Source organism: Podarcis tiliguerta, assembly GCF_965153285.1.
Source record: "Podarcis tiliguerta genome assembly, chromosome: 4".
In the NCBI taxonomy this organism is placed as follows: domain Eukaryota; kingdom Metazoa; phylum Chordata; class Lepidosauria; order Squamata; family Lacertidae; genus Podarcis; species Podarcis tiliguerta.
The window spans coordinates 69,479,088-69,497,669 of NC_139537.1; the positions used below are offsets into that span (position 1 = coordinate 69,479,088).

General features: G+C 40.8%; 2 long non-coding RNA genes across 4 annotated transcripts in view; both read right to left on the reverse strand.

Moving 5' to 3' along the window:
- Positions 1-18,183, reverse strand: part of LOC310676385 — a 33,237-nt gene extending 15,054 nt beyond the window's left edge. For 2 of the 3 annotated variants that reach the window (XR_014510518.1, XR_014510519.1), the window contains exons 1-2: positions 18,125-18,183; positions 13,257-13,363 (exon numbers count right to left, since the gene is read on the reverse strand). This is a non-coding gene — a long non-coding RNA (uncharacterized lncRNA). Of the gene's footprint in view, positions 1-11,593; positions 11,835-13,256; positions 13,364-18,124 lie in introns of those variants that run through there. The other variant, XR_014510520.1, reaches the window with a different exon arrangement.
- On the reverse strand, positions 17,493-18,118 carry LOC310676407. Its single transcript, XR_014510543.1, has 2 exons — positions 17,907-18,118; positions 17,493-17,783 (listed from the first exon to the last, which is right to left on the reverse strand). It is a non-coding gene; the product is annotated as an uncharacterized lncRNA (long non-coding RNA).
- Positions 18,184-18,582: the final 399 nt, after the last annotated feature.

An 18,582-nucleotide genomic window follows, 5' to 3' on the forward strand; every position in this document is an offset into this window, starting at 1 on the left:
AAGCACCTGCAGAGTGCTTGCCAATCAAAAAGGAGGACCACCTACATACGTTGAAAAAATGCACAAGGGGGATTGTGGGGCCTTGTTGACTCACCCCATCCACTACGCCACATTGCCACCCAAGCATTCAACTGGCTTGTGAAGGGACTCTGTGTGTGTGCTGATGTACCCATGTAGACCACCTTTACATGAAGGGGGATTCTGATTCTGATTCCTCCGTTCCTTGAAGAGGACACAAATATCCATATACAGTTTTAAGAACAGTCCTGTTTTAGAACGATTCGGTTTACGAACTCCGCAAAACCAGAAATAGTGTCCCGGTTTGAGAACTTTACCTCAGTCTAAGAATGAAATCCGAATGGTGGAAGGGCACCGGCAATGGGAGGCCTCATTAGGGAAAGCGCACCTCAGTTTAAGAACGGTTTCAGTTTAAGAACAGACTTCTGGAACAGATTAAGTTCATAAACTGAGGTACCACTGTACATATAGAGCTATTTCACATGCTAGCTCAACATGCAGATGCTGGGACGGGTGGGGTGAGTTTGCACAGCCCTGCCACTCCCTCACATGTGTTTTCAGTGCATGGGAGGTGTCACCTGCCCACCCACACCCAATAGATGGACAAATAGTTTGTGCTGGTATAAGGCAACTTTGTTCCTATGTGAGTTAGCACTCCCCTGCCCCCAGAAGGAACAAGTAGTAAAGCAAGGGGAAATACTAACCCAACGATATCATGCAATGCATTTTACCCCAAACTATATATAACTGGTAAAGCACAGGGTGGAAACACGGCAAAGCTTCCTTCTTGATCGTGTATTTTGAGTCTGATGAAACATCAAAGGTTGAGTTAATGGAGGGGGTCTAGTTTGCAAAGTGTGTAAAGCCTTGCCAACCACTGTCAGCACTGATTGTATTGAATGGGTTTCCATTGATCGTAGGTTTTAAAGAGGGCGATCTAACTGATGGTGCTCAAAGGGCGAAATTAGTTGTGAGGATGTAAGACCCCTTTTTGCACAACCATCCTGTGAAGGGAAGCTTCACTATTACAAGTAGCATGTACTTGTAGTGAACCCTCCTTCTTCTCCTGCCTTATCTCCCCTCCATGATAGTTGGGCTGAGGGCTGAAGTTGGGTTTGGCCAACTCGTTCAGGGCCACATACCAGCAGTCGTGGCCAAAATAGTCACACTCTCTGTGCTGACACACATGCATGCATCCATGCACACATTCCGTTCCATCACAGCTTCCTCTCCACCCAGTGCAGCACTGTAATGGACATTCAAGTTGTCCCATCATCATGCTAGGCTGGGCAGAGAGATTTAAACCTATTCTCCCAGTACCTTGATGGGGAGGACAATCTTTATCTCTGTTTTTCAGCAGAGCCGAGACAGATATTTTTCTACCCATCACAGTATGGCAGCTGATGAGCAGCTTAAAATGGCTTGGCAGGCCTGAACCAGGCCATGGGTTCACTGCTACCTCAATCATCCAATTTTCTCCCTTCCTGAGCCAATTCCAATATTATGGCTTCTGTTTCATTTCTTTCCATATATATCTACTTCTGAAGAGTTTCTCCTGTGCCCAATATTTCCTCAGTGCCAGTGGCCAGATAGTGCTTGGCTTGGAGACTTTAACACGTGACAAAATACAGCTCCTGACATTTTTCTTCTCAGCCAGTGATGCTGCGGAGGAGCAATCCAGGGAATCCAAGCTCCAGGACTTTTTTTTTTCATAGCAGGAGTTACAACAATATCATCTGTCAGAGCACCAGGGTAATTGAAAAGACTGCCCTTGCTCTGGTGAATGGGTGAGATGACATGAGCCTTTCAAGTTTGCTTGTAACAATTTAGCACAAAAGGAAACAATAAAATTAGGGAAACAATCATACAGAGGCTGGATACTTTCTTTTATTTTATGAGGTTTCTCCTTCACACCAGCAGTTTATTTTAAATACCGTAATGCTTTTTTGCAGGATTGTATGGATTTCCCTTTAAAAGCCATAACAAAAGTTTCTAGGGGACCACATGCCAGCAATGGGTGTAGTAGACACACCACTCTCTCGCACACAGGCCCACCTTTTGCTGAGTCATGTGGATCAGTTGAGGAGGGACTTGTTGCATTCTGATGCATTCCCAGGCTGAGCAGAGAGGTTTAAACCTCTGTATTTAACGTAGCACAACATTTTGCTGCCATCACCACAATCAATGGAATATTGAAGGGCCATCAAAAATTGGAGGGGGGGCAAATTGAACCCCTAAGCAAAGTGTTAGCCATCTACAAGATAAAGGTTGCATCTATCTTTTGCTAACATCTTTTACAACTTGAAGCTATGCAGTCAGAACTGAGCACCATAGAGTTCAATTCAGCTTATTCCCAGAAAGTTGTTCATAACTTTGCGGTCACGTTAATCCTAATATATTGGTTATTATACTATATACTGCTGGTGTGTGTGTGTGTATACAATAATGGATTAACACAACTGCCTGCATTTTTTTGGATTTGTATTGGAAGCATGTCTATTAAATCTTGACAGTGTGACTATGGAGACTTCATAAGGAGCTCCTGCACTTCAAAATGTACCACTCCACCACTATTCTCAACAGCATTATATTTCACATTATATACAATATGCAGCTACTCCTACAAATATGAAGTCTTTTAGAAATGTGCAGATAACGATTGTTGACTTGCTCTTTGGCAGTTTGCAGAATTTCTCCCTGCATGCCGTGTTAGCATAGCTCTTTGATGCCTCCTGATTGATTCTGTGCTTCTTGGTGACATATCAGTGTTTGATGATATTCACATGCTCAAATCATCAGATTGTGTGTGCATTCTAAGACTGAGCGTATTCCTTTTGGCCCTGCATTTGACATCATCACTAGGTGATGTGCTGGCTCGAAGTTCAGAGCCATGGCATCTTTTTGTGCTTCTTAAAAGTCCACATTTGATGTACCCCTGATGGTGTCTTTCCAAGTCTTTTATTGCATTTCCCACCCTGCCAATGATTTATGGCTGGTTTCAGCTTTGAAGTTACAACCAAAGAGAAAATCAAGAACTGTGTACCCGCCACATGGAAAGGCCTGCTTAGCATCTTTTTATTGTTCCGCACGTACATGTTCTCTACCATTACGGTTGTTATATTGGCCACATATATAATGCACAGAAATTTAGCAGATCTCCCACCCTTCTATCTGAATGACTTGTGAAATCTTGTTGTTTTCTTTTGACGAGGTGGGGTGGGAATGGTTGTAGCTCTGGTGATGACATAGGTTTGGGCTCCAGATCTTTCCATGTTCTAATACAGTGGTTTCCAAATCTATCAGAGTAGAACTCCCCCCCCCCCAATGCCTGTCATAGAAGCCCTACATATCTGTCAGGAAATCACTGCAAAAGATTGGGGTACACTCAGCTTCCATTACATTCCGGCCTGGTCTGTTGGACCTTCCTATTATTCCATTGGAATAATAATAATAATTTATTTATTTATTTATACCCCGCCCATCTGGCTGGGTTTCCCCAGCCACTCTGGGTGGCTTCCAACAAAATATTAAAATACAATAGTCCTTCAGATATTAAAAGCTTCCCTAAACAGGGCTGCCTTCAGATGTCTTCTAAAAGTCTGGTAGTTGTTTTTTCCTTTGACACCTGGTAGAAGGGTTTCCACAGTGTGGGTGCCACTACCGAGAAGGCCCTCTGCCTGGTTCCTTGTAACTTCGCTTCTCGCAGTGAAGGAACCGCCAGAAGGCCCTCAATACTGGACCTCAGTGTCCGGGAACAAAATATTCATGTTCAAGCTGCAAGGAAGATTGATGCTGGTGCACAAATTATCTCTCGGGCTCATGCTACATATGTTATGGGTAATCCATGGTCATATTTTTATTTTTATTTCAACTTCAACACAGCTGTAGCAGGGGTCCAAAGCTAACCAGAGAAGTGGCACTGGGGAGCAGGATTTTAATTCTTTCCTTGACACCGTTCTCCTGATATAACCCACCCCATTGCACTCCATCCCTGACCCGTTGTTGGCGCTATCAGCAGAAATGGACATGCATTTATTTCCTTCTCCACCACCTGTTTTGTTGGAGCTAATAGATTCAGGACAGGGATATTTAGGTCAGGGAAGCAGTATGGCAGAAAGAGTTTAGAAAACCATGTCAATCTCCTATGGATGCTTTAAGTAAAAAAAAAAAAGTTCATTTTCTGGCATAGTTTAGGGAAGATTGTCTGACAGAGATAGTAGGGTGTAGTGCTTAAAGTGGTGGATTAGGGCTAGCGGGACCCTAATTTAGTTCCCCACTCAGCTATAAACCTTGTCGTGTGACCGTGGGCATCTCTTACATAGCCTACTTCACAAGGTTGTTGTGTAGATAAATAAGGTAGCATGTGCACAGCCATGCCCTCCTTGTAGGAAAAGCATGTTATAAATGCAATGAATAAATAAAACCACTAATCTCCTTATTGAGGAATCTCTTGATAAAGAACCTAGCATATAGCATACCAACCATAGCTGTTGCAAGCACAAATTCTTTATTATCGATGAATGTATAAAAAAACAGATCTTACCACAAATCACAGGGTTTGGTTTTTAAATGCTAACAATTATTAGAATGTTTAGGTTTTATTTTTTCATTGTGTGTGCAAGAGCTTTTCAACGTACCATGAGCTATGGACATCATTTGAAATGTAATAGACTGAACTTGATAAAGCAGTCAGGAAGGAAGAGCCGTAGGTGAATTTGACATGGCCCTTGCTTGTATGGTCTAGAAGGTAGTTCCCATACACATGAATGGAGCTCCCATTAATCTCTGTGGACCTTGTGCTGGATAATATCCTGGAGGATTTTTGCATAAATGAAATGTATTGTTACCTACTCTAAACTTTCTTGAAAAATCTGATTCCAGGCTAATGCTAAGATAATAAATCAGGATATCATACCTGGGGACATTTAACTTTCAAAATTCTGTGCATAGTTTCCCTTTACAAAACCATGTTGACTTTTCTGTGCCAAACTATGTTCATATGAATGTTGGTTGTTTCTCGACTCTGCTTTCTGTGCCCAGGCACACACTAGCTAATAATTTGTTATTCTGGCAACCTTTTAATAAACCACTAATGTTGCATACGGAAATTCTCTTTTACCATTTCAGTGGCAGAGATTGAAATGACTGAGTGAGATTTAAGCACATTAACTGCTCCCACTGAAAATCACTGTGCTTAAACATGTGTAAATTTGCTCAAAATCCTTGTAATGAGGAATAATATAAGAAACGTTTACTCTGGGCTTTAATGATGAACATCTAACAGTGCAGTCCTATATACTGAGTAACCCTAAGATCAACTTCTGAGTAGACATATACTGTATGGGATTGCATTTGTTTGTTTCTATATGTTAAATATACTATTACCATGCCACCATCCTGTTTCTCTATTGCACGAAAGGTAGTTTCTATCCATAAAATGGGTGAGGAAATCCACCTCTTCTTCTTAAGGCATAAGTATCCTCGAGTTCCCACACTAGGCATCATCCGTGCATGGCATTGTATCATTCCTGTTGCAACCCCCAAGTTCAAGGTGTGTGTGTGAACACAGTGACCAGTCTTAAAGGCATGCTTAGACTGCTCAAGAAAAGAAATAACCTCCAATTTTGAAAAATGTAATAACTATTGACTCCTTTGTGTGTGTTTTACCATGTTTTCCCAGGCAAATTTGTACTTGACAGCCATATGTCCTTTAAAACAGATCCATAACTCTTCAAATAACCCAGATCATTTTTCCTCAATCTCTCCCTCTCTCTCCTTCTTTCCCCTCAATCTTTCTCTGTCTCCCTTTTTAATGCCCACATCTCCACTATCAGGAACAAATATGATTTCTGATTGAACATCACTTTATTTGCCAGTTCTGTGGTCTTTTCTTATCTTGTTCCACACTTCTCAGGCTTTGTGGTTAAATTATGTATTAAGGTCAATGTCAAAACACGGAAGATCTGTAATCTACAGGGAGCTCCCTTTTATTCGTTATTACAGTGAAGGCTGTGCGCAACTGTCAGGGAGCTTGGGATGTGCTCAGCATGAGGCTTGCTACACAGCAGGGCTCTACAAAGCCTCTCTCCTTGTTCTCCCAGGATGAAACCCTTGATAGATTTACCCAGATAACCCATCTCACTTTAAAGCTCTCTTGTCTCTGCTTCAATCTGAAAGCTGTCAAGTGCACCTATATAGTAATGTCATAAATCAAACGTAAAATGTGTACACTGGAGACATCACGAGTGTCATGTATTCACTTGTACTTTGAGATTTTCTAAAGTAAAATGGTGTCAGAAGAAAGAAGGCTGGGAGGGGTGGGCTGTATCCTTTTTTTCCTGTTCCCCCTTAAAATAAAATACAAGACTGTTTGAGAAAGGTTCACTGTAAACTTTTTATTATTATCATCTGCGTGGGTGGGGGGGTACTTTTGTAGTCTACACATTTTTGTTTATCCTAAATTAATCAGGGACAGCTATTTAGTAAACAAAAAAGGAGGGGAGAGAGAGAGAAAGGAACGGCAAAGATATCTATCTCTAAGCATTGAGATTTAATGCAAGGCTGTGTATTGATTTTGCGTCTTTGGTTTTCTTCCTGACAAGCATTTGTCAACATGGATTTGTATTAGTTCCCAGGCTTGTTTATTAAAGACACATCCTTCTTTCCCTGCGCTAGAAATAAAGCGGGCGCCTAAAACAAGACGCCAGGCAAGGCAAGACAGAAGATAAGTTCTCCTTGCGCTTAGGTTTTCCCTTAGCCACAAATAAAGGAAACTTTCATTTTGTATCACGAGTAAAGGGTGGTACTTCATCAGAAGTGCCTGGTTTCTTTTCCTAATGTTGTACTTGCAATGTGAAATGCTTTTTATAACCAAATAGCTTAGAGCAAAGCTCTCTGCAATGCTTCCCGTTCATATTCTCTTGACTTAGCATTGAGCCATGTTATTGCCTTAAAAAGAAAAAAAGCTGTACTAAAAATCTCATGCATTGGATCCTCTGCCCATTTTCTGAGGGAAAGGGTTTTTTTTAAAAAAAAAATCATGTTATTAGTCCTGCGATAGGACACACATGTAGGGCTTCATCTGCCTACAGAAATGGGTGATTAAATTCCAAAGATTTCCATGGACCTTAAATTGCAACAAACTTGTGCTGGATTGCATCCAATACTGTTCAGCGAAAGTGGTTTGCTTCATCTGTGAGCCCATCAAATGATGAGATAGCAAGTTATGAGCAGGCATGTGTAAAGCAGACCTTAGTTAATTAGTGAATAGCCTATTGTGTTCCTATTCCCAGAAACGGGGGATAGATTTCTGGAGAAGGTACCCTCTAATAGTGTGTTTCATTTGCTATAACCCTCCTAGGGACCTTGGGCTGAACAGTGGGTAATAAATTGTAATAATAATAATGATGATAATAATAATAATGATAACCTCCAGTGTACTCAGTATCCCAGCTGGACACAAACAACCTAATCCTAGGTTTATTTGTTTGCCAGGAGGTAATTTCCACTGAGTTCATCAAGAAGAAAACTTAGGGTGGCAGACCAAATAATCTCCATATTACAAGCACACCATTACACCTTACAGGTTAGTCCATTTCCCAACAGCTTGCCAAGCTTTCCTTCTTGCCTTTTTTTTTTTTTTTTTTTTTTGGCAGCAAACCATGACAACAGGATGGAAAAATAAAACCTACCACAAATAATCAAGAACAAAATGCCTAGGGCTATCCCTGCTCCCCACACATTAAAAACAAGATTAATTCTCCATTAAGTGCTTCCCAGATGTTGGGTTGCGTTGCGCGTTGTAAAATATGGAGCCCATCAAGCCTGATTCTCCACTCTGCTACAGTTCAATGTGGGAGAACACCAAAAACAAAAGACACAGGTGCCTGCTGTATCGGCAAGTTCCCATTTTACCAGGGCATGCTGTAGACAGAAATGACTTAACAGCATCTTTTGCTGCCCTCTGCTCCCAAGCATACTCGTAAACTCAAATCAAACGCCAGTAAGCCTAACATTCAAATTCAACCCTTTTATAGTCCCATCAAAATTCAACTAATCCAACCCTATTATGGTCCCGTCACAATTTTGCTTCCCATGTTAACACAAATAAAAACTTAGCATTCTATATACTCTTAGCCAATAGGATGCTTATTGCAGAAAATTTGAGGTGTGTTAGAATGCCTTCTTTCCAAGGTAGTTTCATTAAATATGGGGCTTTATTATCTTCATGGCCAAGAAAACTGCAAGTGTACAAAATCAATCTGGCAACACAGAGTCTATTGACAGATTTGTTTAAGGAATGTAATTTTTTTCCTTCTTCATTGCCAGTGTGTGGAACTTTTTCCCCAATGAGGGCCCTATTCCCCAGTGGGATATTTTGGGGGCTACATATCAGCAGTGTTTAGTGCCAGATCCACCTCACTCTCTTTCTCTCTCTTAAGATCACCACCAGGGCTTTTTCCCCCAGCCAGAACTCACCAAAACTCAGTTCTGGCACCTCTCACCTTGCCATTATAAGAGAACAAGGGAGGTGTTCATGGTGAGTTCTGGCACCTCTTCTTCTAGGAATGTAGCACTGGTCACCACCACACACTCTTGGAAAGTGCCTTCCCACAGAGCACACTTCAGGAGCTGCCAAATGGTAGGGGCAGTGAGGACAGAGGGGTAGGGCTGTGGTCTGCAGCAACGAAGAGGAAACTCCTGTAGCCCACTCCAGCGACAGAGGCGGGAGTGCCACAACTCTGGTTGCTGTGCAAGAAAAGAGGGTGGTGTGATGTAACATATGAGAACTTCCTGCATGCAAAGTGGCAAGTCTACCACCGAGCTGCAGCCCTTAAAATCTGCAAAGTTCTCCCCTCAGGCAAGGCCTGCCTGACCCCAACTTTACCATAGTTTTGGCATGGAGTTAAGACTTTCCTCTACTGCCAGGCACCTGAGCATATTTGAGGGATTGGCTGTTAATTCCCCACCTCAGAACTGGATGGTTTATAATTGTGTCAGTGGTGCTTTTTAGCAGTTTTATAGGTTGCCATAATCTGATATGTTAACCTGTTGACAGTATGATTGTGTCTCCATTATTTTTGTATGTTTTAAATTTTTGTAGCTTGTACATATTGGTTGGTTTTGCTTGTGGTTGGTGACTAAGGACTGCATTCAGCCAAGGTATTACTCAGAACAGACCCATTGAATGCAGCGAAGTGTAGTTGCATCATTTCATTTGAGTGGATGTACTCCAAGTTGGAAGAGCATTGGATGCAACTCTGAGAAATTTAATAAAGTAAAACCTACCTAGCCCTATACACTACCTAGCCCTACTCATGGGGGAAAGGGTGGCTGATTCTTAAATATTCTGCACAAGAAAACACCAAAAGGAATTCAAAACAGCAAATAATGAACTGGAATAGAATTCAATGCCACAGTTTATGGCAAATGTTTCATCATTGCAGCTTTCCAGAATAAAGAGTTTCCCCACTCTCCTCTTCCCGCATGCTGGTCTGGAATTCTTCGCACTCCCTGCCCCGCCAATGAGCAGGATGCATGGGAGACAGCCCTGTCACATAACCAGAAGTCCTTGTGCAGGTGTCAGGCATCAGGGAATCCAATCCCCCCACGGTAGGCTGCCAGGAATAGATAAGACAAGGAAAGTTCTTTCCAATGTCTTTTATTCAATATTCACAGAGAGAAGCTTAGAAATGCAGCCTCTTGGAGTAATGGTGTTGCTCCGAGTAAATCCCCACCACCACCCCCTTCTCTCCACTTCCTCAATCATCAACAGCAACACCCACCTTACGGTGGCCGCTTAGGGCCATTTGTCTCTGAGCCCTTTGCTCTCCTACTTTCATTGTTTGCCAGGTTCTGGAATGCTTTCTCGTGATAAGTGTAAGCCATTTACACTTTTCCCATTATTTCCCAACTTTCCCAACTTTGCCCTTCATCTGCCTCTGAACTGTGACCTCCCACAAACCACTGTTGTAAATCTATACTGTCTTCCTCTTCACTGGAAGGTTCAGGCTGGGGAGGCGATCTCCACAATTCCTCCTCTGTCCAGTCCCTGACAGCAGGGCTTCTACTGACAAGACTGGCTTCTCATCCATAGTACTCCTGGTATTTAATACACCAGGCATAGCATATCAGTATCTGAGCCCTAACATTATTGGGTGATCTCCAATGTTAGTCATACTCAGAGCAGACTTATTGGACATCACCTTATTATGTTTGTGATTTGCTATTTCAGTAAGGCAAAAGCCAAAGTATGCATAAGACTACAATGTTCATTGAAGATTTTCTTGCTTACCTATTATTTAAATTATTTTATTTAAAAAATGAAACTTCTGAAAGATACAGCTATTTGCAAATAGCCATCAATATCTCTTGTACAAAGCCTCCATATCTTGAAAACTTGTCTAGGACCTACTGAGATAATTTGAATAGCTGTTGCTTTTTCAAGTTCATAATATTTTATAAAATCAAACAAAAATTAATGAAATGGAAAAGACAAATAAGATTACATTTCTTTTCTTTTTTAAATACATCAAAAGACATTGACCTAGAAATACATAAATACATGCATAGAGAGTAAAGTGTAGGCTAGCTTGAGCTTAACAATGTCATCCTCTTTTTAAAAAAATTGTTATTATGCAGTTTTCATTTTTACTCAAAACAGAAGAACAAAAGAAAAGCCCTTCTGAATCAGGGCAGCCAGCCAGCTCAGTTGGTAGAGCCTGAGGTTCTTTAACCCACATTGGGTTAAAGATTCCTTCATTGAAGTGGGTTGGACTGGATGACCCTCTTGGTCCCTTCCAACTCTATAATTCTGTGATTCTATGTCTATAGGAAGCCCACAAACAGGACATGAAATCAATAAGACTCTCCTGCGGTTACTCCCCAGAAGCTGGCTTTCAGTAGTATACAGCCTCTGAACGAAGAAGATGTCTACTCCTCTTGCACAAGAAAGTTATTCTCTTCCTCTCTGAGACATATCTCAGCATTGCCAAAGAAGAAATGGTCTAAAGGATTTTTTTTTAAAAAAAGAAAATATACAAGCATGCTGGTTTTTACCATTTCTTTCCCCCAATTCTCCAGAGTCTAGCATTTGGTTAGAGATGTCTTCAAGATCTTACAATCCTTTACAACATCTAATTGGGGGAGAAATCTATTCCAAGAAAATCACCCAGCGTCATTTTCCAGCACCCACGCTTTCCACTTTAACTTGAGTTCAGAAGATACATGCTTAAGTCAGAGTTGTAAAGAAATGGTCCCGAAACACTGTGCATTTTTGGAAGATCGTTGCAGACAGTGTGTGTGTTTGGGCTTTCTTGTGGCCTACGCTCTTAGATTCTTAGGACGCTGAAGTGTCGGCTTTGCTGCTAACTCTGCTTTGCATATCTGCTCACACTTCACGAGTGGAAAGCCATGGCGCATCTGAAGCAAAACTCATTTGAAGAGCCACAAAAATATCTTCTGACGACCAGGCCTAATTAATGCCTCCACGGTGACCTCTACATCTAGCCCATATCAAAAATATTACAGCCGAGTTTATTCAACATGAACTTGAGATCAGGCAAGACCTGGTACTAATGAATACTAATGAAGAGTAATTACTGGAACTCTGCCACTGAAACCCATGGCAGAAGCATATGATAATTGGATTAATACAATCATTTGCAGAACTTTACACAACCCCCTCGAAAAAAGAAAAAAGAAAGAAAAAGAAAGTAGAAGAAGCAGGAAGAATTGCAACTCAAACAATAACCTTGTTGTATTTATTCCCATGATTCTAATCCACCTTTCGTTCTTCTCTTGTGGCCCAAAGAGTTCTACAAACACAGAGGCATTCAGTAATATAATGTGGATGATTGGTGTTACTATTCTGGATCCCCACCCTCATATAAACATATATGAATGCTGTTTAACCTACACATAAAACAAGATGGAATGCAGAGAATTTGATGGACTGTTATGGTATATCTACCTAGTGGGAAAGGGAGAAGTCAAGGTTAGGTCACCATCTCCTGCTCATGAAAACTGTGCCGGTACACAGTGTTCAGAAAGGCTGGTGCCTTTCTAGAAGAAAACAGCTGTGATAGCCAGTCACAGGAAAAACAAGAATATTGTGGTGCCTTAAAGACTAGCATAAAGCTTATGTGGCAATAACTGTGTTGGTGAGGTGGCCCAAGACTCGCTATTGTTTTATATGATGACAGAGTGAAGGATGCATCCCTTCCCTGTATCACTCAGATGTTTTTTTATTGACCAGATGTTCCACCACACACAAGAGTCCTCGTTCTACATGCAATACCTGCATGGTAGAAAAGAGGGTTGCCTGTTCCATTTCTGCACCCTGTGCTGTATAGCCTATCACCAGCCCAGGTATGGATGAAACAGATCTTATTGTTCAATTTTTATATATTTATACCTACACTGAGTACTTTATATAAAGGGTGTGCAGAAATGTTATGAATGAAAATAATATGATGACTTGCACGTGTGAAAGAACCATCATGGGTCAAGCACTATAGGGGAAACTGCTGTATCATCACTTTAAAGGTAAAGGGACCCCTGACCATTAAGTCCATTCGTGGACGACTCTGGGGTTGCGACGCTCATCTCGCTTTGCTGGCCGAGGGAGCTGGCGTTTGTCTGCAGACAGCTTCCGGGTCATGTGGCCAGCATGACTAAGCCGCTTCTGGCGAACCAGAGCAGCGCACAGAAACACTGTTTACCTTCCCGCCTATTTATCTACTTGCACTTTGACGTGCTTTTGAACTGCTAGGTTGGCAGGAGCAGGGACCGAGCAACAGGAGCTCACCCTGTTGAAGGGATTCGAACTGCCGACCTTCTGATCGGCAAGCCCTAGGCTCTGTATCATCACTTTGCATAACCTTAAATCAATTTTGTTCAATTGCACAAGCAGCAGCGAATCATCAAGCAATAAGGCATTTAGTGATGTAAGTCAGTGAGGGGCTACAAAAATCTGTCTTCCCTCACCCACCCCTTCTTTTCATAGATCTTAAAAATGAAAAGAGGGTTGGAGATCTATGACATCTGGCAGTGACTGGAAAAGAGTAGATTCAGGAACAGAACTTAGATTCGGGAGAAAGAAGATTAACTTGTAAAATAGGAAGGCAGCAGACTACTATAAAATTAGTAGCTTTCTGTTCTGAGTATAAGAGTTGGCCATTTTGTATTCACATGTAGCTCCCTTCCAGGCTTGTTTCAGATGGGACAAAAATCCATACCTTTGCAGCCATAGGGTGCATATTTCCCTTAGGCTTTCTGTCCAAACTTTTCTCCATCAAATCCAGAACTGATCTTGCACCTCTCTCTCCCAGAGCATAATGTGTCCCTGCAAGAGGAAATGGGCAAGATGCATTTTAGATAAGAGAGAGAAGTGCAAGGAGCCAAAAGCAGAAACCAAGCACAGATCCTAAATCTCTCCCTCATCCCATCCATTTGCCACATTCGGAAAAGCACGTTGCCATTCGCTTCAGTTGATGCTATTCACACATTTCAAGGAAGTACAATATGGCATCACTCTTCCCTCTGTGCTGGGTGAGTGCCATCCTTTGAAATGAATGGAGTAATTTGCCCCTCAGTGACTCCCGTTCTTTGACATGTGCTTACAGTGGAGTCAGAATGACCCATGTTGTTGCCAGATGCAGAAAAGCACCCTTGATCCCAAGCCAGCTATCAACAGTTCTGTATGCTGGATTCTGCAAGCTGATTAGTATTCAAATAAAACTTAGTATGTCCCCTTAAGGTGACAGCTTTAAGATTATCTTTTGTTTGCATGTAAACGCATGTCCTTTTCCCTCTTTTGCTGGATTGTCCTGGGCTGCCGCTTCTTCCCCAAACACTACTTGCTAGTGCTGCTTTTTCTTGCAAGCATTGACTGAGATCCCTCTGGCTGCAGTGTTTACAAAAAACAGGTGTTCATTTTTCTTCAGAGCAGAATTTTAATCAAGTGTTGCTCTTTCTTTCTTTCTTTTAGTCCAAAAGTAATTGAGCAATCAATTTAATTAAGGTGCCTGGGTCCAAACAGAGCTTATTTCTAGAAAGCCCCTTCAGCTTCTTTAATCAGTGACGGCAAAGCTAAAAGAAAAAGTCCAACGTTTCTCTCCATTACTCTTTATTCATTTACAAAGGACAAAGATCTCATATCACATAATAAAAAGAACCATTGAGTTCAAGGACTTCTGCAACTGGCACGCTGCGGCACAAAAGTTTTCAGAATCAAAAGTACTATCATTGACACAAAATAAATATTTCTCTAGATAGCGTTATCAATCAGGTCTTTCCCATAATCTGATATAAAGGAGTATCTCATAGCCACCAAACACAATAAGATTAATGAAATTGGAGATGGGGAACATATGGGGTCTTGCATCTAATCCATGTCTATTCAAGTCTCTGAGCTAAGCTACATCTGTTGATCAATATTCCATCGTCGTAAACTCTGCCTGTTGCAACTGCCACAGAATTTATATCATTAGGGACTCCTGTGCCGGAGTTCTTTTGAAGAGACTCTCTAGAGACACAGAAAGTCAGTCCCCCTCCAAAAACAGTTCTGGAAACAAGAGAGCATACAGTTTAGTTACCTCTTCCCACACTTATTAACTTTAAATATGCTCCTATCGTTAAGGTGGTTGAAGAGCAGGAAAAGGATAGGTTCTTTCAACTCTTCCAAGGAAGATTTAAAGAAAACCCCAAGAGTGTGATTCCCAAAGATGTAATAACTGAGATCCCAGGTTGGGCTTGATACATTTTGCTGTATGATGGAAAGGACAAAATTGCCTCCCCTGCATTCTAAGTACATTAACCAAGAGGACTGCCAGCTGAATCTTACTTCAGTACTGGTGAGAATAAGACAGTGACCTCCCACTGCACCTGAGAGAAACAGGACATATTGGGGGGGGAGCAGGATAGGCAATACAACACACACCCCTGTTCTCCAACATGCTGGGCATGTTTCCAGAAGGCAAGACATCATGCCCAGAAGATAATACAAACAGTTTCCAAAAGGTCTACCAGTGAAATAACAGCTGCAAACAAATACTGTGGTTACGCACTTAATTCGTCCCGGACGTCCGTTCTTAACCTGAAACCGTTCTTATCCTGAGGTACCACTTTAGCTAATGGGGCCTCCCGCCGCCACGCAATTTCTGCTCTCATCCTTTTTTTAAAAAAATTATATTTTTATTGGTTTACAAATACAAAAAAAGAAAACAAAGTTGTACATTCAAACTTCTTAATCTTAATTCCATTCTTTTGACTTCCCTCAATTTGTCTGAACTTCCTTCATTTTATAACTTTTAACACAATCCTACTTATTGTTAATTATTCTGGTAGCTTCAATTCATTATTTATACTTATTATTAGATTTTCACATCACAGAGCTTCCTTAAAGCTTACAAACGTAATCTGGTTATCACTTAGTTTCTGCAAATATTGAATAAACTTCTCCCAATCTTCTGTAAATCTTTGATCTTGTCGATTCCGAATCCTTCCTGTCATTCTGTCCAATTCCGCATAGGCCATCATTTTGGCTCTCCAATCTTCTATCGTAGGCATCTCCTCTTGTTTCCATTTCTGGGCCATCAATATTCTTGCTGCAGTCACTGCATATAAAAATAACTTCTTCTCTTTCTTGTTTATCTCATTCCCTGTAATACCAAGTAAAAACACTTCTGGTTTCTTAGTAAATGTGTATTTCAACATTTTCTTCAATTCATTATAAATCATTTCCCAGAAGCATTTTACCTTCTTACACTCCACCACATATGAAAGAAAGTGCCGTCCTTTTCTTTACATTTCCAACATTTGTTACTTATCTTATACATTTTTGCTAACTTTACGGGGGTTATATACCATTGATACATCATCTTCATAACATTTTCTTTTATAGCAGTACATGCAGTGAATCTTAAACCATCTTTCCACAGTCTTTCCCATTCCTCCATTTGTATATTATGTCCTATATCTTTGGACCAATCAATCATCACCGATTTTACCTCCTCATCCTTCGTATACCATTCCAGCAATATCTTATACATTTTTGCTAAGATCTTACAGTCATTATTTAATATGTCAGTCTGAAATTTGGATTCTTTATCAGCAAAGTCCTTTCATTTAAATCTTTTCTAAATTAATTTGAAAAAAATGCAGCCAGTCATTCACATAATTCTTAACTTCTTCAAATGGTCTCATTTTCCATTTTCCTTCACTTTTACATATCAATTTCTCATATGTTACCTAAACCCCTGTCATATTGACTTTCTTCACGCTCATCGCTTCCAGCGGTGATAAACCAATAAGGAGTTTTTTGTTCCAACAGATTTTTGTATCTTTCCCATACTTCAATCAAGGGCCTTCTTATAATATGATTTTCAAAACCTTTGTGGACCCGTTTCTTATCATACCACAAATACGCGTGCCACCCAAATCTATTATCAAAACCTTCTAAGTCTAACACATCCGTATCTTGTAATTTTATCCATTCCTTTAACCAACAGAGGCAAGATGCTTCATAATATAATTTCAGGTCTGGCAGGTCGAAGCCTCCTCTTTCTTTTGCATCTGTTAAAATCTTAAATTTTATCCTCGGCTTCTTACCCTGCCAGATATACCTTGAAATTTCTCTTTGCCAGTTTTTAAAAATTGCTGCCCCCTTGATTACTGGAACTGTTTGGAATAAAAATAACATCTTCAGTAGCACATTCATTTTTATCGTTGTAATTCTTCCCCAAAAAGAAAGTTTCATTCTTCCCCATACCTCAAGGTCCCTTTTAATCTTATTCCATGTTGGAATATAATTGTTCTGAAACAAGTCAATACTCCTGGGGGTTAACCAAACCCCTAAATATTTTACTTTCTTAACCACTTCTATCTCAGTTTGCTGCTGTACTCTATTAACTAACTCCTGGTCAGTATTTTTAATAATTGCTTTGGTTTTTTTCTTATTCAACATAAATCCTGCCAATTGTCCAAACTTATCAATTTCTTTCAATACTTCTGATACTGTATTCATAGGATCTTCCAAGATGCTCTCATCCTGAGGTAAAGTTCTTAACCCGAAGTATTACTTCTGGGTTAGCGGAGTCTGTAACCCGAAGTGTTTGTAACCCGAGGTGTTTGTAACCTGAGGTACCACTGTATTTGCAAAAAGAGAACTCCAGAAAAATATCCAAATGCAGTTTGGCTATGAGGAATTAAAAAGAAATCTTAAAATGTATTTTAAAAACCAATAGAGAAGTGGCCATACATATCTCCCATAAGGGTAAGGACCTCTATCACCTGATGTCATTTGGCAGGGGCACTCAGAGCAGGGTCTCAGACAAAGATATTAAAAACCACATTGGTGTATGCAAGAAAGTGATATTTCAAGTAACCCAAGGCTTAAATTTAGATATTTATAGATGAAAACTGGCTCTTAAAATTGGGCCCAGAAACAGACTGGAAGACAGAACATCTAAGAATCTGGTGGGATTTTTTAATGACTCTTGTAAGAAATCTCTAAGAAAATAACTTGTACAAAGAAATCCAGAGTAAATGGCAAACCTCCTAGATCTTTTCTCATAGCTAGGGACTTGGGTGTGTATGTTCTCCTTTTAAATGAAGCTTTCCATTTGCCATCCATGTTTCTGCAACATTTATTCCCTGTAGCAAAAGCAGTGGCTGAAGACATTCTCATTTAGTGGTAGCTGATGGAGAGATCATCCCTCAATTTTCCACAAGGTTATCATAATCTGCCATCATAAGATTCCGATCTCATTTTTAAAAGAAAAAGGGAAAGGGGAAAGAAAATTGATTTAGTGTCACTGCTTCATCCCACATTGGGTTTTGCTAGCTGCCTTAAGTATGCTAAGGAAAGGTGGGATATAAACAAATACCTGTTAGGAAAATGCTAAATGAGTGAGCAAAACCGAACTGCCAGACAACTTGATTCAAAATGTTCCTTTTCTTTTTAATTTTGACACCAAAGATACCTTCTATGCTCTCTTCTCTATGCTGTGCAACAGATATATGTTAGGAGTAAATAGCTCAAAATTAGATAAATTATTTAAAAAATATATCACAACATGTGATTGTGAAAGTATGCAAAGCTTACATTGCAGAATGAATATCATTCTCATGCTCTAAATTGGAAGAATTGCTTGTACTGGTAACAGAAAGACAGTAATAGATACTTTCAGTGGGACGCGGGTGGCGCTGTGGGTAAAACCTCAGCACCTAGGACTTGCCGATCGTATGGTCAGCGGTTCGAATCCCCGCGGCGGGGTGAGCTCCCGTCGTTCGGTCCCAGCTCCTGCCCACCTAGCAGTTCGAAAGCACCCTTAAGTGCAAGTAGATAAATAGATACCACTGTATAGCGGGAAGGTAAACAGCGTTTCCGTGTGCTGCGCTGGTGCTGGCTCGCCAGAGCAGCTTCGTCATGCTGGCCACGTGACCTGGAAGTGTCTCCGGACAGCGCTGGCCCCCGGCCTCTTAAGCAAGATGGGTGCGCAACCCCAGAGTCGGACACGACTGGCCCGTATGGGCAGGGGTTCCTTTACCTTTACCTTTAAT